Here is a 9,392-nt window from a genome sequence, read left to right as displayed (position 1 = left end):
CCAGGGAATTCCCCCTCTCCTTCCCTCCCTCTCTTCCTCCCTCCCTCTCTTCCTCCCTCTTCCATGTGGAACAAGATGTTTTTTCAGCTCCAAAAGCTGGAGACACCTCGGAGCCTCAAGAAAAGCCCCACAGGCCACCAAAATTTCTTTCCCAGCCATACAAAGTCTAAAGGGGAGTCTTCCCTCCTGCGCACCCCTCCTTTATTCACGGCGGTTCTCAATAAAGGCGAGATTAGATAGCCAGGCCGATCAAACCTGGGGGTGTTCTCCAAACCGGCCCCAGATGAGACAATCCCGAGGGGATGGAGATAAACGGGAGCGTCGCAGCGATGAATTATGCTGCTGCTAATGCCAGCTATCCATAAATAAGCTGGTAAAACCTCCGCGGAATATTAAGAGCAGAAATATCAGCGTTAATCGCAGCTGAGAGGAGTCTGCCAAGTCCATTCGGTGGCAAATTTAGGGAGAGGAAACCCATCTTTTCCGTAAACCCCCCCGCCTCTCGCTGCCTTCCCCCCCCCCCCATCGCCGCCCTTCCCCTCCCATCAAGGTTAAGCAGCCAAGGTTAAAGGCAGCATTAGCATCTAAATGTGTGTCTGAGGATGTGACAAAGGGACCGCTGCTGGTCCCCAGCCTTTCGCTCCGGCGGCGCGAAGACTGTCGCTGCCATAGTAACTGTTTTCAGACATGGCAATTATTTCTTCCCAGCTTTCCCCCATCCCATCTCCCTTCCCCCAGCTCATCCTGCGCTTCCAACTATCTTTTTTCCATTCTCCTTTTTTTTTTCTTTTTTTTTTTTCGGGGGGAAATACAAAGGGCCCCGGGGTCCCGGAGCTGAGGGAGGGATGCTCCCCGCGCTTCCACGGCCGCGCAGGGATTATCCCTAATAGTGACTTTTAATCTGCATCCAATTAGCCCTTCATCACCCCGGCAAAGCGAAACCTCGGAGCAGCAGCTTCAGCCGGAGCTTTCTGCCAAATCTCGTCAGCTGGAGAGGGGGAAGATCGATTTGCAGGGAGCATCCCAACTCTCGGAGCACGCAGGATCCTCTCTGCCTCCCCTGCCCCTTCCTTTGTGGCACCGCTTGTCCCGATCTGCTGCCTTTTGTTTCTGCGTTCGAGGCAGAGACAGCAGCCCAAACAAAGCGGGGCTGTAATTAGGGCTGCCCCCGTTGCTGGGGATAATTAATGGCACGCCCGTGACTAATGCTGGGAACAGCGCTGAGCTGCCCGGCACTGCTGGAAGAGCCGGTGGTGGGACAAGGCGCGGATTGGGGTCTCCAGCTGCTGGGGGGGCTCCCCCCCTCTTATCCCGCGTTTCAGGGATGAGCTCTGCCCAAGGAGCCGCTTTCCCGGGGCAGCGTGAGCTGCGAGAGCCAGCAATGGGAATTACCGTGCAGGGAGCGCTCATCCCACTTTTTGAGCCTTGATGGAAGGGAAAAGACCTCGGGGAGGCTTTTGTCATGGTCAGCACCCTCTCCTTCTTCCCTTCACCCACTCTTTGCCTTTCCAAGGACTTCCCACTCTCTGGATAACGAAGCCAGGTGCTGCAGGATCATTGAAGGGCTGAGGAGCCCGGGAGTCCCATGGGAGCCTCTGGGATATTAACTCGGAGGGAAAAGAGCATCGCGGGTTTAACCGGGCTCCTTCCTCCCGGGAAAGGCGGCGCTGGATCCCGCGGGGCTGGGTGACACAGGCGGGCTCCCCCGGAAAGGGTTAATGGGGGAGAGCAGGGGAACACAGGAGAGGCAGACGCTACAGATTCAACACCAGACGATCCCTCTGAGCGCTCCGCTCACACCTCTGCGCGAGTTTCTCCAGTGGTTTCTGGGGACAGCCTCCCGTGGGTGTTTTCTGTGCGTTGTCTCACCCTCCAGCCTTCAACCCTGCTCCTCCCCAGAGCTCCTGGGATAAACACCACGCTCTGGTGGCTTAGAGGCGTCTGCAGGTGCTCCCGGGTGGATGGAGGAAGGAAGGATGTGCGGAGGAAGGGCCGGAGTGGCGATAAAAGCAGCGTCACCGTGGAGAAATTACTAAATCCACAGAGCTCCTAATGCAGGAGTGGGAAATAATCCGTTCATCTGCAGCACTGCAGCAGCTCAGCTCCTTTTCATGACCTCAGATGCCTCCTCAGGCCAAGCAAGGTCTTCCAAGGACCAGCCTGAAGCTGCCTTACAGCCTCGGCCCTAGGAAACGCCGGAACAGCCACACACCCGGGAGGAATGAACTCTTCCTCCAAGCGAATTGTTGTCAAAAAAGCCTTCCCAAGGCAGCCCAAAATCCATGTAGTCCAGCAGCCAGGAGTGGAGGCAGCTGGAAGAGTACAGGACCAGGACAGGCATGTATTAGAATGTTTTTATGTTATAGGGTTTTTTAAAACTTCATGAATTCACACCCATGATGAAGCTTTACAGGCTTTTACCCTTCTCGGCATCCTGGGGCAGAATGCCGCGGCTCACTGATTTTTGCAGGATAAAGAGGTGTGAAAACTGCCTGGAAATGTCCTCTGCAAACTCTCACAGCCCAAGCACAGCCTCTCAGTTAACCCGTGGCTATGATATTCACCAAAAAATATCTTTCTTCTTGTGCTTTCCTTTCACTACAGCCCCAACTCTGCCCATCCCTTTTATCCTGCCAAGCCGTGAAATTGGGCAGGAGGAACAAACCATGTGCGTGAGTGGAGCAGGCAGGGACAAAAGCAGCGAGCTCCGTGCCTTTGTTCCCGTGGTTTTCCGGATGTCAATTTGGCACTGCCGCTCCGGGAGGGACACGGGGCTGCCTCACACTCCGGGTCCAGCCGAGCAGCATTTCTGTTTCTTCCCTAAACAGCTGTGCTCACGTTTGGATGTGCTAACCGGCTGCTTGGAATGAAATCCTGGAGTGTGGGGAGTGAGGAAAGTAGGATTTCCTCCTTGTGATCGTTTTAGGGGTTGAGGGGTCGGTGGTTTTAAGGGTTGATCTGCTGCATCTGGGACTCTGTGCTCCCAAAATCCCTGCTGCCCTCAGAAGGGTGCCAAGGAGTCAAAGAATCATTTGGTCTGGGAAAGATTTGTAAGACCACTGAGTTGAACCATGACAGGTTGAAATTCTTCCCTGTGAGGGTGGGCAGGCCCTGGCACAGGGTGCCCAGAGAAGATGGGACTGTCCCTGGATCCTTAGAAGTGTCCAAGGCCAGGCTGGACAGGGCTTGGCATAGTGGAATGTGTCCCTGCCCATGTGGAAGAAGATGTTTTGTCAGGTCCCTTCCAACCCAAACCATTCTTAAAATCATCTTGTTCCACCCCCTGCCACAGGCAGGGATACCTTCCACTGTCCCAGGCTGCTCCAAATCCTGTCCAACCTGGCCTCCCTCATTCCTGTCCTGAATAATTCTGGGTAATAATTGCCCCTTCCCACTGTGGCAAAATTCCTGACCAAAGCAGTCTTGCCTGGGGAAGGAGTCAGCCCTGCAGATTTCACCCTATAATTTTTCTGTGACACTCTGTCCCAAGCCAAAAGAGAAAAAAAAATAGGAAAAAGGAAAGTGGATTAGCCCTGCTGCCAGTGATAAGCAGAGGAGACTTAGAAAAACCCTCAATTTCCCAGCACCCATTCCTAGGGCAGTAAATCTTGGAGCCTTCCAAGCTGCAAGAGCTGTGGAGAGAGGGAAAGCACAGGGCTGGTGGAGATTTAGGGCTCGTGAATCACCCGGGGCTCACCAGCATCTCAAATTGCCTCCTCGGGTGATTTGCACCACAAATTTCTGCTTAGCCCCCCAAAATGTCAGAGCACTTTATTTGCTGCCTCTTTTTTTTTTTTTTTTATTTCTTAGCTTGTGGGTTGGGATTTTTTTCTGTCTTAAAGGAGCTGCTCCATGGCCAGAGAGGAGAGATACAGCTCTGTGCTCTTTAGCAGGTGCAGGGTTTCTTGCAGCTACTTGCTGAGCCTGGTTTAGGGAAAAATGCACCAGGATCGAGGAGAAGGTCAGATCTCAGCTCCTAATCCACACCTGAGCAGTGCAAGGCATGCCCAAATTCCCTCTGCAGCAACAGCTTGAGGAGAACAAAGCCTGGGAGCAGGAAGGATGAGGCTTGTGCAGGGCTGGCTGGGACAGGGACAATCCCTGCTGTCCCCGGGTGCTGTGGGCAGTGAGGGAAAGGGGACAGCCCAGGTCCAAGGGCTTAGGAGCAGTTATTTACCCAGCTGGAGACAGGCAGGGCTATCCCCCTCCAGGCACAGGGGATCTGGTGTCCTGGCTCATCCAGGGGGGAGGGAAGGGTTTTGCCCGATCCCTGCTTTCATGGGGACACCTTGGAGCACATTCCAGTCCCTAAAGAGGCTCCAAGAAAGCTGGAGATGGACTTTGGGTTTGTGAGAAGGGCCTGGAGTGACAGGATAAGGGGGAATGGCTACCTCCTGCCAGAGGGCAGGGATGGATGGGATAGTGGGGAGAAATTCCTCCCTGTGAGGGTGGGCAGGCCCTGGCACAGGGTGCCCAGAGAAGCTGGGTTGCCCCTGGATCCCTGGAAGTGTCCAAGGGGAGGATGGATGGGGCTTGGAGCAGCCTGGGACAGTCGATGGTTGTGAAAGTCCCTCCCAACCCAAATCCTTTGATGATGGTAATGATGGGTCTCTGATTTTTTTCCAGCCTTGAGGGCCGGGAAGTGGCCTGTGCTGAAAGCCTGGGTAAGAGCAAGTTGGGGAAAACATCTTTAGGAAGCATCTTTAAAGTGTTTTGGTGATGCATTTCCGCTATTTTTCCTCAAGCCTGAGGGGGCTGATATGCAACTGAAAACGGTTTTGTTGTTTTCCAGCTCCTCGAGGGCTGCTCCAGGCAGGCATCTTCAGGAAAGCTGCTGGGCTAGTGGAAGGTGCTCCTGCTCCTGGCTGCACATCCCTCAGAAGGAATCTGAGCTAAGAGCTGCCCTCTTTCGGCCTTCTGTGTTGTCAGGAAGTTTCTCTGCCTGGATGGAGAAGTGGATTAAGAGCTGGGGCAGGAATTTCTCAAAGCATCCTGCACTTCACCACCCGAGGTCAGCTGAGATCTCTGGGCTGGCCTGGATAAGCCACCCCGGGGGCAAACTCCTGCAAGGCAAAGCTGCAGCTTGCTTTTCCCATGGGATATTCCCAAGAGGGTGGACAGGCCCTGCTTGTGCTCCCTGGCCAGGGAAGGTTTGAACATCAGTCCCCCTCCTTGCAATCCATGTCTCCCTGGAATGAATTCTCTGCCAGGATGTTCCCCACGTGGCCACCTGTGTGACAGTCACACCATCAAGGGGTGAGTCCTGCATCTGCAAATCGCCACCAAGGGAACTTTGATACCAAACAAATTCCCCGTGGCACAGAAACCTCCCCCTGTCCTTGGCAGCAGAGTCAAAACCAGCCCCAGGGGATCGGGGCTGAAATTTACCCCCAGAGATGTTGGCAAATGCAGATGACATTTGCCCCCCTCCTGCTTTTGAGGACACCAAAGCCAGAAACCTAAAACCAGTCGCTTTTAACCGGCCACGGGAGGCTCAGCAAGGCAGGCAAAAGCAGTTTTCTGGGGCCACCTGGTGATGGAGAAGGGACAAGCCTTGCTGTGGGATTTCGGGAACCCAAAGAAGCCCTCACGCCTGGCACCTCTGAGGTCTGGCCCTTCTCTTCCCGTCGGAATTTGAGTCTAATCCGAGTTTACATCATTGCCTGGGTCCCCGTGTGCTCCCACACTGTCCCCATTTCATGTGCACTTTGGGTTCTGGCTGCCTTTATTCCTATTTTCAGTCAGTAAAAAGCTGGTGTGCAGAATAAATGGAATAAATAACACAGAGCGATGGGAGCTGACCCACGGGGAGGTTTTTTTTAGCTGCTGAGAAAGGCAGCATCGTGTTCACCCTAATTACCCAGTGGGGTAGCCACAGCCAGGGTGTAAATCAGGAATTTAATGGAATCAGAGTGGTTTGGGTTGGAAAGCACCTTGCAGCCCATCCCGTTCCACCCCATGGGTGCTGTGGGAGGACAAGGGGGGTTTCCATCTACAGAGCCCGGCTTTTAAAGGATGAGGGGAAAAAAATCCAAAGCCATGTGCAACCACGAGCGCTGGAATTCCCCTCCTCCTGTCCTTCGGCTGCCGTGTCGCTAGAGGGAAGCGTTGGACTGCTGGATGGAGCAGAGCCCGCAGTGTCCCCGCTGTCCCCGCCCGGGTGGTGGCACCCCCGGCTCGCTGGGACACGCAGGGCACGGACAGCCTCAAGGGGCTCCACATCCATGCACTTTCCTGGCTCATTTCAGGGGTCAATCTGGATCAGATCCCCTCAAAAAATCTTTATAAATGTCGGAATGATGGGGCTTTGGCTGCCCCTGGATCCTTGGAAGTGTCCAAGGCTAGGTTGGACGGGGCTTGGAGCAACTTGGCACAGTGGAAGGTGTCCCTGCCCATGAACTGGATGGATTTTAAGGTCCTTTCCCATCTCATCTGGGCTGGAATTCTGTGGCTCCTGAGCCGCTCCCATCACCCCAGCGGGGTTCAGCAGAGGGAGCAGCACCCCGGTGTCCCAGGCTGCTGCTCCTCCTACAGCTTCAGACTCATTCCCAGCACATCCCTGACTCCAGGTGGTCAAAAAGAGCTGAATTATTCCCCAGGCTGCTCCATCCCTGGACACCAAATCCAACCTGGGAGACAAAACACTGGGAAAAACCCAAAGACTAAATAAATAAATAAACAATTTTTTAAAAAATTTGCTGCTATTAAACGATACCTTAAATAAACTCTGCTTCCCTTCTTATGCATTCAGGTCTGGTGTAAGTTTTCCTGTAGACTGGGGATGCATAAGAAGCAATTTAAATTGAGGAAATTAATTAATTAGTGTCAAGCACACGGAGCCCATTCACCAAATGGGAAAGCTCCAGGGAATTTAGATTTGTCTCAGTTTGGTGTTTTTTTTTTTTCTGTCTGTCTTTGAAAAGATGAATATTTCTTAGAGGTTCTTTATCAGCCAGCAATCTGTGGGAATAAAGCAAGAAGCCAGGTCTTCTGAGAGACAGACAGTGTCACCACTATTTCTGTCTGCATTTCCTGAGATATTTTAAATTATTCTGTTGAAGCCGTGGGGGAGGCGATTAATTGTTAATTTTGGCTTTCCTTGTAAAAAAAAATAAATTAGGCTTGTAGAGCTAGTTGCAGATTTGAGAAGTAAGAATCATGAAGAGGGAGTATTCCTCCATGATTTTTAAGGAACTGAGCCAGGGTCTTGGGGTATTTGAGGTTGCCAGTGTTGCTGGTCCTGAAGGAGGGTGGAGGATGGCATTTTCAGGATGGTTTGGTCAGGAATTTGCACTGAAGGAGGACATAAATCAGTCCACAGAGATTTTTTTTTTTTTTTGTTAGACTGCAACAGAATCACATCTCTATTGTTAAATAAAACAAAAATTCCTGTGTGAACCACAACTGTGACCAGGTATGAACCCCAGGAACAGCCTGGTCCAGTGGAAGGTGTCTGCTCGTGGCACGGAGCGGAACGGGATGAGCTCTAAGGTCCTTCCCAGCCCAACCCATTCTGGGATTCCTTGAGCTTGCCCAGAGCCATTCCCACCTGCAGGAGGGGTATTGATCACGGAGGAGAGGTTTCGGTGATCAGGAGGGATGCTGAGGTGCCAATCCTCATTTTCCAGGCTTTCACCTCACCTTACACATTTAACAGGGCTCAGCAAGGCTAATTGGAAGTGGCTGCTCTTTCCTAATGCAGCTTTACACAGGTGACAAAAGTCATTTTACACCTGTCCTGCACTGCTCCACCTGGCAGCCAGAGAAAATCCCTGAGGCCCTGGCACAGGGCACCCGGAGAAGCTGGGGCTGCCCCCGGATCCCTGGAAGTGTCCAAGGCCAGGTTGGACAGGGGTTGGAGCCACCTGAGTTCATGGAAGGTGTCCCTGCCATGGCAGGGGTTTGGGACCAGATGTTTTTTCAGGCTCCTTCCAACCCAAACCATTCTGGGATTAATGACCTCCGAAGAATTTCTTCTCCAACCATTCTCAGCATCCCTGGAGCCCAGGGCACATTTCAACATTCACCACCTACTTCCATGAGGTGTTGCACCCTGGAGGAGTGAACTCCTCTGGCCTGAGCTGCGCTTTGCCCCTGCCAGCTCTGTTGGAATCCTCCCTGAGAACATCCAGTCTGTCTGGAGGAGGGGGCATCTTCCCCTGAGGAACAGACCCAAAATCCCAGCCTTTTAGACACACCCAGATTGCCTGGAGAGGAGGAGTGGGGAGCTCAGGGAAGCTGGGAACTCTCAGCCACTTCCAGCAGGAAGGAAAGGCAGCACTCCCAGGAATTTGGGCTGTGTCCCAGACTTCAGGGATGTGAATATACATCGAGTTTTACCCAAATACTCAGCGTGTGTGTGGTCTGGCATCTGCTGCTCTGGAAATGGGAGTGCTTCCCACATGGATCAGGGGAAAAGGGGATGTTTGGGGTATGAGCTCAGGGTTGGAAAGGTGCTGTCACTCCAAACCATCCTGACAAGAAGTTATCCCTGCATGAAGACAGTGCCAGCATCCCCCCATGTCCTGCTGGGCTCCAAGCCCTCCCTATGAACAGCTGGCCCTGTCACCGGTGCTGCTGCAGCACAGGATGTCCCCAACACCCCCCAGGGGACCTTGGAGGATCCAACATTCCAGCTGATCCCTGCAGACAGCAAGGGCAGTGGGGAAAAGCTGGTGCGTCCCCAAGGCCATCACCCAGGAGTTCTTCTCCCTGGAAAGGGACACACCAGCCATTCAAGCTGAAAAAAAAAATCTGCTCTAGGAGTTTGGATTTTTTTTTTAATTTTTTTTTTTATTTTGTCAAAAGAGATAAATGTCCCAGCTCGTGCAGCAGGGAGAGATGGAAACGGCTTGACCTCACTCATTAGCATCACTTTAGACTAGAGCAAAGAAGCTGGGAAAAGGAGTCTGGCGATTTGTTCTCCTTTAAAAATGTCCCTGTCATCACGCTCCATTATTTATACCAGCAGCGCTGCTGGCACCGAGCCTGGGCTGGGAAAAATAATACAGAGACGTCCTGCACTCCCCGCTGCTTTCCCTGCCTTCCCTCGGAAGGAGACACGGATCTGCCTCAGGTTCTGTGACCAAAGCCCCACCTGGGACCCACCCAGAAGTGTCCCAGCACTTGATGTGACACCCATCAAGTGAGTTGGTGACCTTGGGGACTCTTTTCCTGCTGGTAGAGGACACATCATGGGCACATTGGGATTGCACAGGATTTATGGGATAAATGGGAAAGGGTTGGCTGGGTCTGGGGCATGGAGCTGCAGCAACCTCAGGATTTGGGGCAGCTCCTCCTTCCTCAGATGCCCCCATCAGCCTCACCTCTTCCCAGGCTGGTGCTTGGAAAATCACGGCTTGGGGGCTTGTTGGGTTTAAAAGCTGCTTTTG

The sequence above is a fragment of the Passer domesticus genome, chromosome 10 (assembly GCF_036417665.1).
Source record: "Passer domesticus isolate bPasDom1 chromosome 10, bPasDom1.hap1, whole genome shotgun sequence".
In the NCBI taxonomy this organism is placed as follows: domain Eukaryota; kingdom Metazoa; phylum Chordata; class Aves; order Passeriformes; family Passeridae; genus Passer; species Passer domesticus.
The sequence above is the reverse complement of the archived record's forward strand: the minus strand, read 5'-3'. Positions refer to the sequence as shown.